The sequence below is a fragment of the Hesperophylax consimilis genome, chromosome 26 (assembly GCF_061612785.1).
Source record: "Hesperophylax consimilis isolate HC1 chromosome 26, BYU_Hcon_1.0, whole genome shotgun sequence".
NCBI lineage: Eukaryota > Metazoa > Arthropoda > Insecta > Trichoptera > Limnephilidae > Hesperophylax > Hesperophylax consimilis.
In genome coordinates this window covers 19,356,310-19,378,861 of record NC_142861.1, presented here as the reverse complement: position 1 = coordinate 19,378,861, position 22,552 = coordinate 19,356,310, and the positions used below count along the sequence as shown (strand labels likewise).

General features: G+C 34.1%; 1 protein-coding gene and 2 non-coding genes across 3 annotated transcripts in view; 1 reads left to right on the top strand and 2 right to left on the bottom strand.

Annotated features, from left to right (window-relative positions):
* 5-HT2A (5-hydroxytryptamine receptor 2A) overlaps positions 1-22,552 on the top strand; it is a 321,254-nt gene that overhangs the window by 168,563 nt on the left and 130,139 nt on the right. The window lies entirely within an intron of this gene.
* LOC149411260 (5S ribosomal RNA) lies at positions 9,375-9,493 on the bottom strand. The gene has a single exon (XR_016304912.1). It is a non-coding gene; the product is annotated as a 5S ribosomal RNA (ribosomal RNA).
* Positions 9,816-9,934, bottom strand: LOC149411259 (5S ribosomal RNA). Its single transcript, XR_016304934.1, has one exon. It is a non-coding gene; the product is annotated as a 5S ribosomal RNA (ribosomal RNA).

Below are 22,552 nucleotides of genomic sequence, written 5' to 3'. Positions count from 1 at the left end.
TCGACAACATTCCCAAATCCCTATGCAGTAGATTTATAGGTGCGTAATCCTGATAAGTTATTTTGAAATTGTCACAGAGTTTGTCTTGCATTTCTGGTCGGGTGATACAAATTTATTTTGGCGAGAATTTCTAATATTACTGGGGTTTATTCTTAGGAGATGGATACCATTACAGACGGTTTTGTAGACCTTTTTAAGATATGCAATTCTGTCCTACATTATTTTGCTTTAGCTCATAAGGTTTAGCCAGCGTTAACAATGTAAGCACCCGAAAATATTTTATTTACAACTTGATTACAAAACATCGACTTTTCTCTACTTTCTATAAATGTAATATGAATGTACGTATTATGTACATAAACCTTCCGGAATTTTTTTCTAAATAATGTTCTAAATTCTATCAAAATCCGTTGCATAGTTCTAGATCTAAGCGCACAAACAGACTGACGCGGATAGCGACTTTATTTTAAACTATCTAGAGATTAGAGATGAATGATTTCATAAAATGACATAGATCTCAATGACTGAGTGATTAAAAGCGTTGACCTGGTAAGACAGAAATTCTGGGTTCGATTCGCAGTTGCGAGAGTAACTTTTTTCTGTGTCTTGTTCTGTTGCGTTTTTCTTTTAGATTTATAAGTATTTTATTCTTCTTCAATAGTAAAATATTATTTTTAAAGCACTCTAACAATTGTCTCGATAACAACAAAAAAATATTTAAATCGTGTGTTTTTAGGATTGAAAAGATATTCGCTTGAAGATTGCTAATGGGTTCGTTTTACAAGCTTAGATTTGAATTGTAAAATCTTCCACTTGACAAACTTGTTTTTGGATTTCATTTATTACACATTTCACTTAGTTAAATTAAAATAATATAAACATATATATTCTGAGATTCACAAAATTAAATTAAGCATGCTTTTGGCAACGTTTTTTTTACAAAAATTGGATCAGGCGGTGAATGTTGACAAAACGCAATAATTACGTGGTTTGTTTTGTCTACTTTACTTGGAGACTTATCAGGACTCTTTAATAAAAATACTAGAAAAATAAGAGAAAAATAACTTTTTCATCTCCATAAATGTTCTACTAATATCAGACAAAATGCGTTTATATTCAGAGCCTGTAGTATATTTAATAAGAATTTTAATTATCTGGAAATATTCACATGTAATTTAAGAACCTTTAAAAGATATGTCATAACTAACATTAAATAATTTTAAATATTCTACTGGATGTTATCATGATGTTACTTTGAATCCTTTCCAGTTACTTGCCTTCCAATATATACTCATGTGTTCAATTTAGTTGTAGGTATATATTTATTATATTGTAATTATTGCTATTGTCTAGTGCTCTTATTGATTGCTGCAATTTTACAATACATTATGTTTTGAATTTTAGCTGGTTATTAGTATATCAGTTAACTTTAAATTTTTGAAATTATTAGTTATTGGTATATCAATTAACTTTATTTTTTTTAAATTTACATGGTTATTAGTACATCTGTTAACTTTAAATTTTAATTTATTTGTGTTCTTACACCTTCTATTATTTTTTATCTATTATTTACAATATTGTATTTTTTGTAAATCTCTCAGGCGACGGGTACAGAACCCTTAGGTTTTTTTAATATATTTTATTTTTATTATAATTTTAAGTGAAAATCTGTTATTGGATTTTATCTTTATTCTTTAGTTTATTTTTATATGTGTAAATAATCTGTTGATTTTCCCAAATAAATAAAATAAATTAAAATAAAAAACTATAATTAAATAATCGAGGATTTTTGACGGCCTCCGTAGTCGAGGGGTAAGGCTCTCGCTAGCAATCCGAAGGTCGCGGGTTCAAATCCTGGCATGCGCAAGTAAATTTAATTTGATGAATTTGTGTTATTTTACAATAATTTATTCGTTTAACTCTTGACAGGCCAAGATGCCAAACAAAACTTCTGTAACCAAGTGGGTCTTCCGACGACCCCGTGCATTTTTCTGTATTTTCTTTTAAACTATAGTAATCCTAATAATTCAGTCAATTATTAATGGTAACTTATGTATTTGCGCAGGAATACGTAAAATACTACAACGATATGTCAAATATTTAAGCTAAAATAAGGACGATAGTAATTTTGGGTAATACCTCATCCCCCACTTTGCTTCGGGATAGTTATATTAATACATACAGGGTTTTCCAATAAGAGGTGTTATTTTGATATTCAATCGTAAAAGATAAATGATTTCATTGCTTGTGTGGCACGTAGAGCCGTTTTGTTGAAAGTAAACGTTGTCCAGATCAATACCATCCAATTCTGGCCATAAAAAATCATTAATCATCTCTCGATAGCGCAATCCATTCACTGTAACTGTTGGTCCAGCCTCATTTTCGAAAAGTAAGGTCCAATGACTCCGCCGGACCATAAACCACACCAAACAGTCACACGTTGAGGATAAAGAGGCTTTTCAACAATAACTCTTGGGTTTTCCGAGCCCCAGATGCGACAATTTTGCTTGTTGACGAAGCCACCGAGTTGGAATGGGCCTCATCACTCAAGACGATTTGCATTTGATTCACTCAAGTGAATTTTAATAATTTCAATGCGTTGTTGACGCGTGTATGGTTCCATTTTTCATAATGGCGTAGTTTCTACTTGTCAAATGTTATAAAATGACAGCTTCAAAAGTAACATCTACCGAAATAGCGGGCTATTCAAAATAACACCTCTTATTAGAAAACCCTGTAGTATACTTGCGGCATGTTCCAGGCTGTAAGAAATACTCTCAGTATAGTTCTGGTGTTAGACCACCATTCAGAATTGAATCGTTACTTGAAATGGCTTCAGCAGATCTGAATAGTCAAGCACTTCCCAACCTTCCTCCTCTTCATCTCCTTCCCCTCCCACTACCTTCAGCCTCACACATGGAGAAATCTTGCTCATATAAATATTGATAATTTATTAAAAATCTGGTAAAATTATTCGAGTTCCTGTTAAAAAAGGTACTGCAGGTCTTTTACTAATGAATTGACAGATTTCCTAAAAAATGACCAGTAAAACATGAATGTGTTATGAGATGTCCGAACACGTGTTCATAGCTTTTTTTTAATCTTTTCGCATTTCGTAATTATATTTACCTAGATAGTGCAGCTGCATGAATACGTGTTGCTTTATATTCTAAGGTGACCGGATAAATCATCACAATGATTTATCAAATAATAATAATTTAATTTATTTACCATAACATGTACATAATTGAACTAGAGTTCCCTCACCAAAAACAAGAGCATTGTCTCTTTATGGTGAGGAAAGGCTACTTTAAGTTCTATTGTTTTATATCTTGTTAATATCCTGTATTTACCTATGAAAAAAAAAAAATTTTTCAAATATTATATAAATAAAAAATTTAAAAAAAAATGATAATTCATAACATATTTAAAAAGTTATATAAAGTCATGGAAAGTGATGAAACAAAAATTTTACTAACTGGCTTAACCCCTCCGACTTTTCGCGAACTTGAAGCTAAAATGTCTTTATCGAAATGTCAATTTCACGAAAACGTTGTGTATTACCGCCTCACAATCAAAGCTCTATAAATGAAACATTACTGAACGGAGCCGAATAGTAAAAACTGTTTTAGAAAGGTTACAAAATAGGCTTTCAAATTGTTGTATCATAAATAAATATTAACATTTGTAAATATTTAAATTTAGAATGGAAACATGAAAAAATTGTAAAAATGACTCACCTGTAATGTTTTATGTAAAAACGATACTAAAATCACGGATAATGTAAAAAAAAACACTTATTTCATCGTACAAATGTACAATAAACAATTCTGTCACTTCACTTTTTGACCATTTCATACAAAATATATTTTTAAAAAAATAATTAAACTTGCGAGGCGGGTCGGCACGTCAAACGGCTTTCTTGGCGTCGTTTTACGATTTGGCGGGTAAAATTTGCTTCCACTGAGTAGGTCTTTTTACGGGTTTCTATGGATAACTTTGAATAGAGATGTAAAGCTTCATTCAATACGAATATTCTACTTTTTGTTTTAGGGATGTCACTAGAAGAATAACGGAGTTATGACGATTTTTGTGGAAACACACGCGTTGACGTGTAAACACGCTTATTGTACTTGACTGCTATCGTTATTTTATCGTGTATATCTGCTTACGTTGCTGACCGGTTTTAAGTAGGTTGGGGTAGGTTAGGTTGGGTTAAAAAAAACTTTTTAAAAGTGTGTTGAATTGTCACTGTGTTGAGTTATCATGGAACCATCACACACTTAATCAACCTCCCCTAGTGTCCTGTCTCCCAAACAGCCTTCAGCCTTTAGAATCGTCGCTCAAAGTGATTAACTATTTTTTGAAACCGTGTAGACCTTTATGGGATTACTCTAGAACCAGTAGTTAGCAGTATAGTGTAGTCCAGTATTTCTCAACCTATGGCTTCAAGACCAGGTTGTATGGGGGTCGCAATCTGTAAGAAATATAAGTCTATTTACGAAAAATCGATTTCATTAAATTGGGATTATAAAATGCTAATACAAGGTAGATGTATGAGCATAGAACGCGGAATTATTGTTATTCCTTATTTGACCAATTTCCGGTTTGTTGTTTTAACGTAGCGTGGATTTCATCGTCGTTTTTCTCGTCGCCCTGCGCAAATAATAAAGCGTTTTACTTAGCATCTCGGGCAAACCTATAAATAAACTTTTCATGAAAACATAACCCATTTTTTTCATTTCTAACAAAATGGTAGCCAATTCACATTATGACATTGCTTTTGCCCCAAATGCGTTAAAACAATCACGTGTTATTTTTAATGAGCAAATTGTGAAATGACACAAATTATCTATATAAAATTTACTTGCGCTTGAAGCCACAACCTCTGGTTTGCTAGTTAAAAGCCTCACTCCTCGACCGCGGAGGCCATTGAAACTGTTTCAAAGCTTCCGCATTCACATTTTCGTGTAATTCAAAACTTATCTTAATCTTTTTTTTATATTAACTCCACACAGGATGCCCTGGAGAAAATAATTTCCCTCAGGGCCTATGTCATCTTTGGGGATGCTGTGTGATGGTTCTTTTTGTGGAGAGGAAGGAGTGAACATGGGTCTTGAAGAGTCCCATGTTGTAGGAGGGAGGAAACACAGAGGCCGGCAGTTCGTTCCACAGCCGAGCTGTTGAACTTAAGAACGAATCGTAGAAGCGACCCGTTCTCTTGTGACAAATGTCAACTGTGTACAAATGTTGGGCGCGCGTTTGGCGTGTATCCCGACTACGCACCGGTGCCGAAGGGATCAATGACGCTAGTTCCTCAGAGCATCTTCCATTGTAATACCGATAGAACAAGGACAGCATACCTACCTGACGCCTGTGCTCTAAAGATTGCAGTCCGTTTGTTAAGATTGGGGAATCTATCAAACGGACCGCCCGTTTTTGCACAGAGTCAAGGGTTTTTTTCAGGTATTTAGGGGCTCCGGACCAGAGAAGGCTGCCAAATTCGACAGTAGGGCTCACTTGCGATTTGTAAAGGGTCAGCAGTTGTGTACTATTAAAGTATCTGCGGGCCCTGTACAGTACGCCCAGCTTCTGAGAGGCCAACTTTACTCTGGCTTCGATGGAGCCCCCGTACCTGAGCTGGTCACTTATAGTTACACCAAGCATATCAATGGAAAGCCTGTTTGGAAGATTGCTTCCGTTGAAGGAGACTAGATTATCATTTGGATCCCTTTTAGACGTAAGCAGACAGGATTGGGTCTTTGAAACATTAAATTCGACGAGATTATTTTTACCCCGGGAGGAAATACTCTCGAGATAACCGTCCATTCTCTGCTTCAAAGCCCTCCGAGCCGTTGGAGTTTGTGTGCCCTTTGGGGGCTTGTCAAACAAAAAGCTATCATGAACTGTACTGTCATCCGCGTATCAATGAATCGGTGCACATGTCAAAAGGATATCCTGAGATAAAAAAATCAAGTTGTGGAGTTTTGTCAGCCAATATTTCAATTAGTTTGTTGTGAATCTCAAGAAAAATCTCAGTTATGTAAAACATTGAAATAAATAAAGGAAAGGTATCGGTTTTTATTTTATTTTTAATTTTTAAGGTTGAGAAACGATGGTACAGTCGGTCTACCGCTCCAACCTCCGTGCTTACATTTCCGCTGAAGGCTAAAGGAATATCAGTTGTAGGCTTTTCAGGGTCACACACTTCATACGAGAAAGTAATTTAGTAAATGTGAGCGCTCACCGTTATGTCCTCGCTTATAAAAAACGCTTGCCTTGGCTCTGATAATATATCAAAGCTATTCTGTTTAGCGGTATCGTCCACACATAATTATTTAAGAGGAAAGTAGAGGCAAATCGTTTTTTTAAAGAGGATACAGTACACGTTTGAATGTATTCAATTTGTACACGCCGATATTATTATTGAAAGTTTCACAAAAGTTTTTCGAACTAGTTGGGAACACTCGTCCGCAGTCCCCCTTAGCAAATGCTCAAAGTTTTGGGTGCGCAGCGACCGACGTTTATCAATTATTGTTTTACAGGGTTTTCCAATAAGAGGGGTTATTTCGATATTCAATCGTAAAAGATCAATGGTTTCGTTACTTGTGTGACACGTAGCGCCGTTTTGTCGAAAGTAATCAAGATCAGATCAATACCATCCAATTCCAGTCATAAAAAATCATTAATCATCTCTCGATAGCGCAATCCATTCACCGTAACTGTTGCTCCAGCCTCATTTTCGAAAAAGTAAGGTCCAATGACTCCACCGGACCATAAACTGCACCAAACAGTCACACTTTGAGGATAGAGAGGCTTTTCAACAATAACTCTTGGGTTTTCCGAGCCCCAGATGCCACAATTTTGCTTGTTGACGATGCAACCGAGGTGGAAATGGGCCTCATCACTCAAGATGATTTGAATTTGATTCACTCAAGTGAATTTTAATAATTTAAATGCTTTGTTAAAGCGTCTATCGTTCCATTTTTATTAATGGCGTAGTTTCTACTTGTCAAATGTCAAAAAATAACAGCTTCAAAAGTAACATCTACCGAAATAGCGGGCTATTCAAAATAACACCTCTTATTGGAAAACCCTGTATTTACTATCTTAATAAATAGTAAATTTAGTTAGTTAGCAAATATCGCTTTCTTGAAAATGGAAAAGTGCAGACCCTTGAAAAATCACTTTACTTTAAAAAAAATCGACTGTATTCGGCAAGATTCTTAAAAAAAAAGCGCATTTTCAAATTTCGAATTAAAATAATTTTCTAGTAAACAAAATATTAGGTTGTTGGTATTTTGTCACTTTTTTGCTTGGTACTTTATCCTTTGTCTGAATTCTTGTTACAATCAGTTCAAATTTTGAAAATGATTATTATTTTTGATGATAAAACTATTTTTATTGAATTAAAAATAATTCTTTCCAATTAGCATACCTTCTCAAGTACTTATAGAAGTAAAACGTTTGTATTTAAATTCGAGATTGTAAGTTCATATTGATATATAATGTTAAGTATTTTTTAATTATTGTTTATTGGGTTAAGAGGAACGGCTGCACGGCCCTTTTCATACAAAACTTGAGGCAAAATACCCAACCAAACTGAATAATTATTTTTTTAATCAAAAGGTGTAGCCAATATATAGTAGAGATAATATTTATTTACTTGCGTTTAAAATTATGATAAACAGGCCATTAAATAATTCAATTTTGCATTATTTTAGAGGCAACGTTTGCATTTTTAGTGAGTTAATTGTATTTATTAAAAAAAATAATCCTTACTGTGACAATATAGAGAAAAAAAAAATTCTTGCGAAAATTATAATGGAAAAACAATCGCACGATGTTAGTGGGTTCGCCTCCCCTATACTCAAAAACTCTCGTTTTAACTAATATTATGCAATCAAATCTTTAAAAAAATATGTTTTTATAAAAAATACAAATGTTCGATCAAGGTGTTGACACTTTAAGAACATAATATTTTCAGTCATTTTTAACACTTTTTGCCAAATTTTTTCCAAGTTCCATAGAATTTCCGGTAGGACAATGAGATACTTGATTTGATGTTTTTGTGAGATTTAAAGATGTGGGAAAGTGTAAAAATACTGGAAATTACCTTGTATATTCAGATCTAGTCCCTAAATGCAGCTAAAGTCATTTCAGGAACCCCTAACACAAGCAAATCGATAAAGGTTTTAATGACAATGTGGATTATTTGTTTATAACGTTCCCAAGCACAGTGACAGATAGGGAACTAAAAAACAGCAGAATTAGTCGTCATAAAAAAATTCAGACTTTTAACTTCCTTCGAATCAATTTAATAAAAATACTTATAAATTACTATATTTGAAATTGTAACCCAATACCTTTTTCTTTCTCTTTCCCATTTACGCAATATAAACTTCAGTTAAGATTAACTTTAAAAGACCTGCAATATGAAAAAAGACTCAAGGAGCTAAGATTACCAACATTAAGAAAGAAAATAAAGGGGTGATTTGATTGAGATTAAAATAAAAGATCGAAATCAAAATTTCATTTGGACATTATAGTTGACATGGCATCCAAGAAATCTTCACCACCAACAAAAATACAAATCTCCGTTGATAATCGAAAAAAATAACGAAACAACTTTACATCCAATCCTAGGAAACACTTCCTTGCAATTCGAGTAGTGGATGCATGGAACAAACTTACACAACAAGAAAAATGTATCCACATATATTTCACTGTAACTCTATACTGCATTGTACTGCACATACTTATCAACAGTTTACCATATTTTTACATTTGCTTACCTAGTAATACAAACTCACTTTGATGGCATATGTAAATAATTTTAATTACGTCTTATAAATATTTTTTTTTTATAATTCTCTAGTCCTTACAATGTCTTATATTCTATACTTATTAAATTCATCTATGTTTCAATATTTTGATATTAAACTCACACATATAAAATATCAACAGTTATTTTTTGAAGTGAAACTTCTTTACGCGCGTCATGCAATTTCGAGGAGTAAAACCAACTCATGACCGAAACGAAAATGCGGGACCGATTAAAGTTCATTTGATGTAGTAAAAGTTTTGAAGTAAAATATAAATGCTTCTTAGCTCATCTCGACAACTGGCGTTGGTGGTGTAATGGTCAGCATAGTTGCTTTCGAAGCAGTTGATCCGAGTTCGATTCTCGGCCATGGAATATTATTTTTTTGTTTTTAAGGAATTTTTTTTTTTTAATGGTTGACCATAATATCAATCCACTAAGTAATATTTTAGGCCTGTAGCATAATTGAAAAGTTAAAGAATGATATAAAATTTTTTATGATGTTAACGATAAAAAAATGAAAAAAAACATAAAATTAAAATAAAAAATGGGCCAACGGCACGCGGTGTTCCCAAGCGGTCACCCATCCAAGTACTGACCGCGCCCAATGTTGCTTAACTTCGGTGATCGGACGAGAACCGGTGTGTTCAAAATGGTATGGTCGTTGGCAAAAGTTAAACAATATTAATTTCTATTCTACCTGCCAATAAATATATGAAAATTAGTATAAAAAAGCCCTAATAATATTGAAAAAATTAGCAAGGTGTGTGCGAGGTTGATAAAAATAATCATTACATACGCGCTTGAAAAAGATCGTAATTACATTAATAAGTTTGTAGGAATTTTTTTTTTCAATGGTTGACCATAATATCAATCCACTAAGTAATATTTTAGGCCTGTAGCATACTTGAAAAGTTAAAGAATTTTATGATATTATTAATTATAGTAATGATAAAAAAATAAAAAAAACATGAAATTAAAATAAAAAATAGGCCAACGGCACGCGGTGTTCCCAAGCGGTCACCCATCCAAGTACTGACCGCGCCCAATGTTGCTTAACTTCGGTGATCGGACGAGAACCGGTGTGTTCAACATGGTATGGTCGTTGGCAAACGCTAAACAATATTAATTTCTACTCTACCTGCCAATAAATATATGAAAATTAGTATAAAAAAGCCCTAATAATACTGAAAACATTAGCAAGGTGTAAATATTATATACCTAGTTTAACTCACTCTCCTAACTCATCTTCGCTGTCTACAGGCAGAGCGCACGACTGTGGTCGTGAAGAACCGAGGTTCGATCCCCGCTTTAACTAATTTTTTTTTTCTTTTTTTATAACTTTTAATTTTTTTTATCACATGCTACTTATAAATATGTCAATAGACAGAAAAAAAGAGAGAATGAAATGAAAAGAGAGAGAGAGAAGAATACTAGAAGTTTCACTTCTGTCTTGCGTAGGCTTGACACACCCATTTTATTTTTTTTTTCTTATTAATACATTGATTTCGTAAATTGAATTTATTTTTTATTGTATACTACATATATTCTCTTAAACTCTGTACCCCTTATTTCCTTTTAAATTATATATTTTTTATACTTATTTTAATTTCTTCTATATTTCATACTTGATTTATTTATTTGGTGGGTGGCCGAGTTGACAGCGTTTGGATTCCACCCAGGCGTAGTGTGTTCAATTCCTCGGCTGGCTAAGTCCTCCATCACAATACAAGCAACATTTTCCGCGGGTAGCCTGGTGGTCTAAACATACCTAACTAACTAACTAACCAATCATCACGCCGTTTTCCCGCAGTTGTAGGTAGAGAGGACGGACCGCCAAACAACTCGGTCTTGGCACACACTCCTTGCCTCATTCACATTCATACATCGTCTCATACATACTCTTCTATTATGCTGACTCTTGACATGGACTGACTCGAGTATCTGATTCACATATATGATATACATTGAATATAATACGATGTAAAGCGCTATTGGATTGTTATTCGGAGAGAAAAAAGGATTAACTTATCAAATTAAAACAACTTAATTACTGTTAAGCTTATTGTGAAATCAGACATGGGCGCATAAACAGAATGCTCCTCCTTATTAAATAATAATAATAATACTTATTCTAGTGCCTTCGACCCCATTATTGAAGCACACAAATTAATCATAAAAATAATTCTCAAACTTCCTCTTTCTACCAGCACTGATACTATCTTCAATACTATCAACGTTATGGACATAAACCAGCTTTTTGCAAGATCTATCTTGATTAATTTACACCAAAACAGAAAAACACTATACAAACCAACTCAAACGATACACAATACCCGAGCCAAAAACAAAGAACTTCTCCAAACTCCTTTTGCTAAAACCACCTTTGGGCAAAGACATTTTAAATACATAGCTTGCAAACTATGCAATAAACTACCAGCCACTATTAGACGAAAACAGTCAATGACCAAATTCAAACATGAAATAAAGAAAGAGATAGCAAGTATTGGGCGTCCCACTATCACAAACATATGTAAACCAAATTAGACGTAAACAGTAACAACAATAATTCACATACAAAATAAAATAATAGATTCAATAATTTTATAATTTGTAAGTAATCTTTAAGTACCTGAATACGTCTGTCTCGACACAGGTGTACCCTAGTGAGACACATGTCGAAAAATGTATGTAAAAAAACTTTATATTAATAAATAAATATTCTGTCAGAGAACTAATTTTCTTGTCGTCTTTTTCTTTTTCGTGGAGAAGTGAACAGTTGTACATTGCCATATTAATTTCACTGATTTCCATTCCAAATTCGGAGTTATGCATATTTCATGAGTTCAGTCTAATGTTCTTGGATAATGTTTGATTAAGTATAACTAACAATGTTAACATATTCCTACCTCTGAGAAGTGAGAATATTGGCACGTGTGAAAATTCAATTAAACTTGATACCGTTATAATTATATTCTATAGTGGCAGTTACTCTTAGTATCGCCCTGGTAAAAGGCTATCATTCAAAATCGAAACGTTGCTTGAAATGGCTTAGGACGGGTTGTTTCAAAGAATTTGAATAATTCATTAAATGAATAGAACCTTCATAGAACTTGAAAATCAACATTTAAATTTGATGAATTTTTCATTTGTTTTCCTTAGGACCGGTTGTTTTGGAGAATTTGAACAATTCATCAAATTTCAACGTTCATTTTCAAGTTCTGTTTTTATTTCAGTTTTGTCAAGCAACTAGCCTACAATGATATAAAAACAGAACTTGAATAAATCTTTCACAGAACCCAAAAATGAACGTTGAAATTTGATGAATTGTTCAAATTCTCCGAAACAACCCGTCCTTAATCTACGAAAAAAAAAAAAAATTAAAATAAATATTTATCACCGATTTTTTAAAGTTTTTCACCGATTACTTGACACAACGCAACGTTGCATTCGAATACCATCTCCATTCTAAATCGTCAAATGTTGTATCCTCTTCTTTTATGTAAATAGTAGGCAGTATTTGTATGTGTGTGCCTTATAGACTCAAAAACTACTCGACTAATTTCATTGAAAATTTTATAGTTTGTTCTCATTAGTGCCAGGAGTGTTTAGAGAGTATTTTGAATGGTATAAGAAGTCGGGGATCACAGATGAAGATTCAAAACTTTGCTCAAACCATTCATAACTCCTAGCAACGCCGAGTCCATGTCAGCTAGTTTAAAATATTGAAGTTGGAAAAGTTTGTCGTGATATCCTTTCGTATTTTCTAAAGCAGAACGGAAACCATTAAATATTTTGATCATAGCACCCAACAATTCAAACGATTGCTATAATATATAATACAGGGTTTTCCAATACGAGGTGTTATTTTGATATTCAATCGTAAAAGATCACTGGTTTCGTTGCTTGTGTGGCACATAGCGCCGTTTTTTGGAAGTAAACGTTGTCCAGATCAATACCATCCAATTCCAGCCATAAAAAATCATTAATCATCTATTGTCAAGCAGAAAGAAGCGAGGAAATAAAAATATATTTATTAATGAAATAGGGTAAGTACACATAAAATAGGATTTAAATTGTGTTGTTCATATTGTGAGATTTAAATACAGTGTTTTCCAATAAGAGGTGTTATTTTGATATTCAATCGTAAAAGATCAATGGTTTCATTGCTTGTGTGGCACTTAGCGCCGTCTTGTTGAAAATAAACGTTGTCCAGATCAATACCATCCACTTCCGGCCATAAAAAATCATTAATCATTTCTCGATAGCGCAATCTATTCACCGTAACTGTTGCTCCAGCCTCATTTTCGAAAAAATAAGGTCCAATAACTCCGCCGGACCATAAACCGCACCAAACAGTCATAAGTTAAAGATAAAGAGGCTTTTCAACAATAATTCTCGGGTTTTCCGAGCCCCAGATGCGACAATTTTGCTTGTTGGCGAAGCCGCCGAGGTGGAAATGGGCCTCATCACCAAAGATGATTTGCATTTGATTCACTCAATTGAATTTTAATCATTTTAATGCGTTGTTGAAGCGTGTATCGTTCCATTTTTATTAATAACGTAGTTTTTGCTTGTCAAATGTCAAAAAATGACAGCTTCAAAAGTAACATCTACCGAAATAGCGGGCTATTTAAAATAACACCTCTTATTGGAAAATCCTGTATAATAAATATCAGAACTTAACAAAGTATGCATTTTAAAAATATATTCGTCATGTATTCCTATAAAATTTAATCCATAAAAAGTACCACAATTTTTTGTACTTTTTTCGGCCAAGTGGGCCGAAAGATAGAGACCGAGTGCCGCCGGTTGTGTATCACTGTTGTAGATGAAATCTTTTGTTTTAATAAACTAATCTTTGGATAATTTTTTTATTAAAATAATAAAGGCAGAAACAAGTTTAAATTTGGAATAATTTGTTCCATTCCGTTAATTTCGTTTATTGTTATTCCTAGTAAGCCTTAAATACAATTTCTTTAGTTTAAAGCGAAAACACAATACTTTATTTTCCGGTTTTGCCATTTTCTCCATCATTATTATAATCAATAATTAGTCGCCTGAAATATCTATACAAATTGCTTATAATAATTTGTTATCCTTTGTGCTATGCATAAAACCTTGTCTTATAAACATTAGATTATCATTAAAAAAAAAACATTATTTTACATCAAAATATCATTTGACTGCTAAATTAGTCAACTTTTATATTTTTTCTAATTACAGAATAAATTGTTGTGTCCATGACAACTCCTAACCAAACAGTCTCCTTTCCTTCTCCATCATAACATGCCTCGATTGGGGATGCCATAATTCCACTGGCGCTGGCAGGGTGAAAACAGCTGGTACTCTCATCAGTCGCACCGAGACTGGAGTGCTCTTCAGTTGGATAAGTATCTATGTAATAGAGTAGTCCTTTTTGGAATACCGGTTGCACCGGGACAGGGGTATTCATAACTTATCTAACTTTAAAAAATCCAATTACCCATAGAAACGGTTTGCTCAAAAGCCATTTTTCTTTTTAATTTTTTTAATGATTTTTCTTATCATTTTATTCTACTGCCACCTGTCGGTGAGGTCGTAAACTTTCTCATTTTGATTTAAAACGCGCTCCTTAAATTCGTTTCTAAGGGATTTTATAGCCCTTTTTATTTCTTCTTGCTATATTGCCCAAAGGGCTTAACTCTGATGGTTTCACATCCATCAACCGGTGACTGGGTCAATTTGCGGTTAACTCTAGCTGGGTTAAGAGGTACATGGAAAAAAATGAGTTTTTCCGACTTATTAAAAATCATTTAAATTTTTGGTAATCCGAGTAAAAACGTGACTGCAGGCCGCTTTATGATAAACTTATCGTAATTTCGTAATAATATCGAAACACGTGTTTCTTTTTTATAATACACAGAGAAAAATTGTCCTGTTAAAAAAGTGACAGCATGACAACTTTCTGATAAAATATTATTCATTTAGAATATATCTAGAACACGTGTGTTTTTCCTAATAGATATCATGACGGAATGAGACAATATCACTATCAGTATTTCAAATAGCTGACGCCACGTTTAAATAATTCAAACAAACGATAAAGTGCCTACCTTCAACATTATATTTTTTATTAGAAAATTGTTTTATTTCTAAATTTGAAATGAAATGCAATTTTGGGGGTTAATCTCGACATGTGATTTGCTTTCGTGATTATTCAAGGATCTGCGCTTTTCCATTTTCAAGAAAGCGTTATTTACTAACTAAGTAGTTTTACTACATTATATCCGATGATTTTGTATTTGCTGGTATCTGAAATTTAAAAAAAACACTGTTCTAAGGTCCAGTTGTTTCGCGAAAATTCAAGCGCGACAAAGTCATCATATGGCCATTTTTACATTTAAAAAGCCCCCGTTAAACACCGATAAGCTTTCTGTCAAATTGTAATAAGCTGACACGCTTAACAACATGACAGTTATCCTCCTGTTGTTAACCTTATCAGAATTTGTTCAAAGCTAAAACGAACTTAGAATCGGCATTTAACGGAGGACTTTTCAAGTATCAAAAAAACAGGATGGTGCTGAATGGCATTTGATGACAATGTTTTGAATTTTTACGATACAACTGAGCCTTAATTAAACAACTGATGTTTCTCTTTTTACAATTATCTTATTTTTACATTATTAGTAATTAGGTAATAACCTTGGTTTGGACAGATGATTGCTGCTCAAAATATTAATAAAATTTAGATTTCCAGCTAATTTATTTATACTGGGTTTTTACAGATGTTCTCACTTACGTGAGAAATATCCAGTTACAAAAACTCAGTTAAGTCACAGCCAAAAATCTACAAATTGCATACATACAGGTAATAATGCAATTAAATATAGGTTACGTACAATTAAAAAACCAAACAAATAATAATATAAAATCATACATAAGTTCAGTAAAATTTCAAACTAGAGACACGAGAGTTATAGTGATACATAATATAATTATCTAAACATATTATTTAGCAGCAGCAGAACATTTTTTTTAATCTGTATAAATTATTGTTATTAAATGTATACAGGGTTTATATGTGTGACGTGTGTAATTTCTTGTTTTATTTTATTTTCTTAAATTCTGAATTTTTTCCATTATTTTAATGTATAAAATGGATATAAAAATATAATATTATGTAAATATAATACAAAAGCAAGTGATGGGATCCCACTATGGTGCTGCATGTATGTGGGTAAAATAGCCAAAAATAGCATTCAATTATTAATTGTTAATTTAAATTTTAAGTTCAAATATACATTTTATTTTTTGACATGATTTACTGTGATGGAACAATATACAGGAATTAGATATTTCATGTTGGGTACCTATGATATGTTTCCATGTAATGTCTGCTTAGTTGTATGTTTATTCCTTAATTACCAGGTGACGTGTGTAGTATATAGGTGTGTGTGTAATGTGTGTATGTGTGTCTTTATGTATGCGCATTGAATAGTTTAAATTATTGACATGATGCCACGTTTGAATTTGGGCAGTGAATCCGAAAAAATGTCAATTTTTGAGTTTAGACAAATATTATTTAGAGTGTAAAGAGCTCAGTTAGTTGGTGAATTAGATGCTGCATTAGATATTACAGAGACTAAAATACAATATTACTTTAATTTACAACTACGTAATAAAATATGTAGAATTGATGATTTAATGTTTAAAAAAAATCAATAACAGGCAATTATGTAAATCAAACATATTATACTAATTTTTGTTAGTAAGTGTTTTAACAGAATTTTAATTGTCATTTTCAAATTTGGAACTGATGTGTTCTGAATTCAGACAAGCGATTATGTATCTACATATATATGATACAATATATTATACCAGTAAAATATTTTAATTCTATATTTGAAATGCATTTTTTGGAATGAATCTTAACTTTTAATTAAAATAGTTTTTCTTTTGTCATACACGAAAAAATGGGTTGAGAAATGACATTATAATATTATCAAAATCTTTTTCGCTTTTTATTTATTACTTACATCTTATTTTTATTGTCGAATCAATTACCAGTCGCTGTATATAATACTTTTTATTTATTATCTGATAGTAAAAGGAACCGGGGGGGAAGAATATGAGAGAGACTTTCACCCGCCCATCATGTGATATATGTATGTATCTTATGTGATAAGTAAGTATTGGTAATATAATATTGGAGTTAGTTCTTCCTAAGACGTAGAACAAAAATGTTATCCATGTAATGAAATAATGTGTCAAAGGAAATTGAGACGTCACTCCAATGTGCAGTGGTTTGCTTAGCATTTCTTTCTGAAAAGAATGCTGCTGGACGTTGGATACAAGACTGTCCGTTCATTGTATAATAAAAGTAGAAGATATTTTTAATACCGCCCTGGTGAAAGACCGCAAATCAGAATCAAAACGTTGCTTGAAATGAAATCAATTATATGAATTTACGAAAAGACCGGTCGGTGGCTGACTTGACATCGCGTTTGGGTCCCACACAGGCGTAGCGTGTTCAATTCCTTGGCTGGCTAAGTCCTCCATCACAACACAAGCAACATTTTCAGCTTACTGTGGTGGTAGTAGGAGATTTTCAATTAATGTTAGGTTATTCGTAACCCAGAAATGTTTGTCCTTCTTTAAAAAAAAACGTAATTATTTGAAAGGCGAAATATATTTAATCTTCCACTGTATAAATTTGTTAATTCCAGATTGGACTGCCCTAATGCTATTAATTTGCTGTCATAACATGTACTTCCGAAACATACTAGATGGAACATCTTGTTTCACAATAATAACTTTGTGTTGTATTCTGTCATGGAGAGAATTCACAGAATTGACAATGAGTTAATCGATGTCGCTGATATTTTCGTTTTAAATTTTGATACGTTTAGAACCAAATTAATTATTCACCATCAATAATCACTCGTTAGTAAATGTCGATAATGACATATCATAATCTATGCATATTCTTAAGTATTCATTTTTTAAATTATATCAAAGTTTGGGGATCTGGCGAGAGGCACAAAATTAAAGTCGGTCCTGAAGGTCACAGTGTTTATTGAGTCAGTTTGCCGTGATGAGATGACGCAGGACAGATGTAGTATTCTCCGGATGCTGGCTGTGATGGCTGGTCAAGCGCGGGTCAGTGAGTCGACGCCGGGCGCTGGTGACCGGTCTCGTTGACTGTCAGGCACTGGCGATCTTGGCAATCAGTACTCCAGTGCTGACGGGAAGGCCGAAGGTGCGGTGGACCTTGTAGGCGGTTGAACGGGAGCTGCGTAGACCAGTGAGGATGCTGCGTGTCCTCGTGGTGGTCATGGTGCGTAGATGAAGCGCTGTTCAGAGACGCTGGAACCAGGGCGCTGTAATCCGTGTAGCGCTGGCCAGGGACGGCGGCCGGGGCCAAGGCGCTATGATGATATCCCGATGGAGTCCATGATGTCCATGTGTACGTGCGAAGCCGGGAGTATTGTCCTTCGCGCAAAGGTGCGCGGATTATCATTCGTGAGATTTGTCCACTGACGGCAGTTTGATGACTGAATGACTGCTCGCTGCGTCGGGCTTATTTATACCGTACGGCCGGCGGCAACAGTAGGTAGATGAATTGCAACTAAATCGGAGCCACTCGCTCAGTCTGGGTCTTTCGGGAACTTTCAGTCGCTCTGCGTTAACGCATAGGCGATAGGCTCGAACCTTCTGGCGAGTTGTCGTTAAGAGTGCCAGACCGACTTGCGATCGTATTGTCGCAGGTAGGCGAGTAGATGCTTGTAGCAGGTAGGTTGCTTTGTTTACAATTTAACTGTCCGTAGTTACTCGCAAGTAGGTACTAAGTAGGTCGAGCTGCTTATTATTAATGAGTTAATCTGGATTCATCTTGACGCTACAAAAGTATCTTCAGTTAACCTGCTATTAACTTAACAAATATATTGTATTTCATGCTTTATTTTTTTATTTGTTATGTTATATTGTGTCAAGTATTTAATTGTGTCAGTTTGACAAATCAATTGCATCTATAACACTGTCCGACAGGAGAATTATGTCAGACCTGGTTGTGATACACAGAGTCATTAACAACTTAATTGACAGCACTGCCATCGTTGCCACTATTAAATTCCATGTGTCAATTAAGAACACAAGATAAAATGTAACACTCTTCTGCAATACATACACAACCAACTATCAGACACACCCACTAACCAGTAGGATGCATGATCTGGGCAACAAGGTTGGGGGTACTATGGACATTTTTGCTGACTACATTTATAGAATTAAGTGTAATCTATACCAGCACTTCATTGAATCATATAAAGTTTAATAGCGAGGGTAATGTAGTTTTAGTGATTTATCTTCTTTGTAGTATTGTTCTAGTTTGTATATTATTTTAAATGTGGTATTATTCTAGTTTCTATATAAATTTATATGTAGTATTGTTCTACTTTCTATATTATTTTATATGTATTATTGTTCTAGTTTCTATATTATTTTGTATGTAGTATTGTTCTAGTTTCTATATTATTTTATATGCAGTATTGTTCTAGTTTCTATATTATTTTATTTTACTCTTAGATGTTTTATTAGTATTGTTTCAAACTCAGTATATCACCTTAAATTTATTACATGCTTTAAAAACTTGTAATAAATGTATGTGTATATAATTTTACGTGTATAATATTCGTGTCTCACTGTGTATATACGAGTATATTCTGTTTTTAAAATCCATGTAAAAGCCCAGCTGGACGTAAGACCAAATAAAATAAAAATAAATAATTACAATTATTGTTATTTTTAATTTACTGTTGTTTAGTTTGAGTATAAGTTACTGTTGTTTTATATTAATTTATAATTGTATTTTAAAATCCCAATTAATAAATAAAGTTCGTAACTAAAACTGAATATATATACATTAAAAAAAAATTAAAAAACTGAGCGCCCGAATATTAGAATATAGGCAATTTACACAGCATCGCTGCTAGTCCTAATGACAAATTGTTCAATAATTGATAGGCGCTGATTCACGCCAGTCATGTTTCACCTACACAATATACAAGTCCCGTCAACTGTGATAATTAAATTATCTTCTTTAGCTCGACTAATTATTCACTGCAATGGAAATTGCGTTTCGAGTAATTCGTTCCATAACTTCGTCAATTATTGCTTTGTGCGAAAAGTCTGTCCAAAAATATTGGAATTTATCTCAGATTCTTAGCTTGATTACATGACGTTTTGAGAATGTCATCTATTTGCATTTTTTAAATATTTTTCTAGGTTAATTTCAAGAACACCATGTTATTGGTTACGTATTTTGAAAGGTATATAATCCCAACTACTACTAACCGCCTGGAGCAATTGGGACTATGACATCCTCAAATGGGGTGTGTTGTGAGGATGAAGGGAGTGAGGAATTGAAATAGTTGGGAATAAGGGTTCCATGATAACTCAACACAACACTTTAAAAAGTGATATACTCGTAAAGTCATTAACTTGTAGCGATGCTACCTAACTGTCTACGAGTACCTACTTGCGAGCAAACTACCTATTCACGACGTCTAGAGCTACCTACGACAATACGTTGCGAGTTGGTCTAGCACATTACGCGCATTCGCTAGAAGGTTCTAGCCTATTGCCCAAGCATAATTCCAGTGCCATCGAAATTACCAGACGAATCTCGTTGAAGCGAGTGACCCGTTGTTTACCAGCGATCTCGCGCAGCTACTGATGCCATCGGCCGAGCTACATAAATAGGCCCGACGCAGCGAGCAGTCAGTCAGTCAGTCATCAGTCGTTCAACAATTTACAATACTTCGCGAGTGACAACCCGCGCACCTCCGCCGCGCGGAGGACAATATACCCGGCTCTGCACGGTTCATTTATAGACGCCAACGGATCACAGCGCCCTGGCCCATCGTTCCTGGCCAGCGCTACATCGGATCACACAGCGCCCTGGTTCCAGCACATCTGACCAGCGCTACATCCACGCACCTAGACCACGCGGCATCCTCGCTGCTCTATGTATCTCCCGCACAACTGCCGACCAGGTCCACCGCACCTTTCAGCTTCTCTGTTCAGCATTGGAGCACCCGGAAGGCCCATGACCTCCACCAGTACCTGACGTCAACGAGTCCGATCATCAGCAGCGGCGTTGAATCACTGACCCGCGCTTGACCAGCACTTCACCGCCTGCATCCGGACTCTTCATCGTCGGTCCTGAAGTCATCTCATTCACGGCAACCTGACTCAATAAAAACACTGACCTTCACAACATCTTTCATTTCTTTCCTCTTCACCAGATCCCCAAAAACTCTTGACAGGCCAAGATGCCAAACAAAACGTCTGTAACCAAGTGGGTCTTCCGACGACCCCATGCATTTTTAAAAACGAAAGTAAACTAAAGAAATCCTAATTATTCAGTTAATTATTAATGGTAAATTATGTATTTGCGCAGAAATGCGTAAAATACTAAAATGATATGTCAAGTATTTAAGCTAATATAAAGAGGATAGTAATTTTAAGTACTACCTACTCCCCCACTTGGCTGCGGGATAGTTAAAAGCGATGAAAAACTAACCTATAAAACTAACCTACGTACATATCTAACCTAGTTTTTGCTTCATTACTTTTCATGACTTTATATCACTTTAAAAGGTGTGTTGAATTGTTATTGTATTGAGTTGTCCGGTTACCGAGAAGAAGGAGGTAGAGAAGCACCTGGCTATCTAGATCTGATTACCAATTATGCCTAAAGCCATTTATTATCTACTATCCCCCCTCCTCCTGTACTTGATGCTCACTTTTGTACATTATTCTATCAATTTAATATCGTACATGTCATTCATAATACACTACTCTTCAGTTATACTCATATATTATAACCAAATTGTACCCAACTATTACTCAACTAAATTAAAATGTTAAATATTATATACCAAAACTGTAGAGGACTACGTACTAAAACTGAGATTTTTCACAATAATATTCTTTTGAATGACGATTGCTTCATTTTCGGTATATCTGAGTCTTGGCTTATTGATTCTATTTTAGATCCGGAACTGGCACCAACTGAATTTTACAGTATTTTTAGACGGGATAGGACAAATAACATTACAATTAATAGCATTAATACCCAATCAGATTTTCGTCGAGGCGGTGGAGTCATGATCATAACTCATAACAATCTTAACGCATACCCTCGCGAAGACTTGGTCTGTAATGCTGAATGCATTTGGGTAACTATTCCCCCGTCTAACTATACTTCAAAACGTACCATTCATGTTTCTTGTCTATACTTACCACAGGGATATGGATATGAAAATGCTCTCAGTTCATTCCTTTGTTTGCTTGCTAACGTCAAAGATCAAAACCCAGATGATATTATTTTCGTAATTGGAGACTTTAATATGCCCACCATAACATGGAAACCACAAGATAAAAATTCACACTTAACACCTGAAAATTTAAATTCAATTACTTCCTTACTTACTGACACAATCCATTACTCTGAACTGAACCAATACAATTCCATCAAAAATGCCAATAAACGTATACTAGATTTAGTTTTCTGTAATGAGGAATGCCTTGTATCTCAAGCATACAACCCTCTTGTCAAAGAGGATTTACACCATCCATCGCTCAAAATCATACTACAATTAGACACACTTCCAACTATCAATGCTCCACCAAAAGAAATTTGTCGGTATGATAAAGCTGATTATGATTTAATAAACCAACACC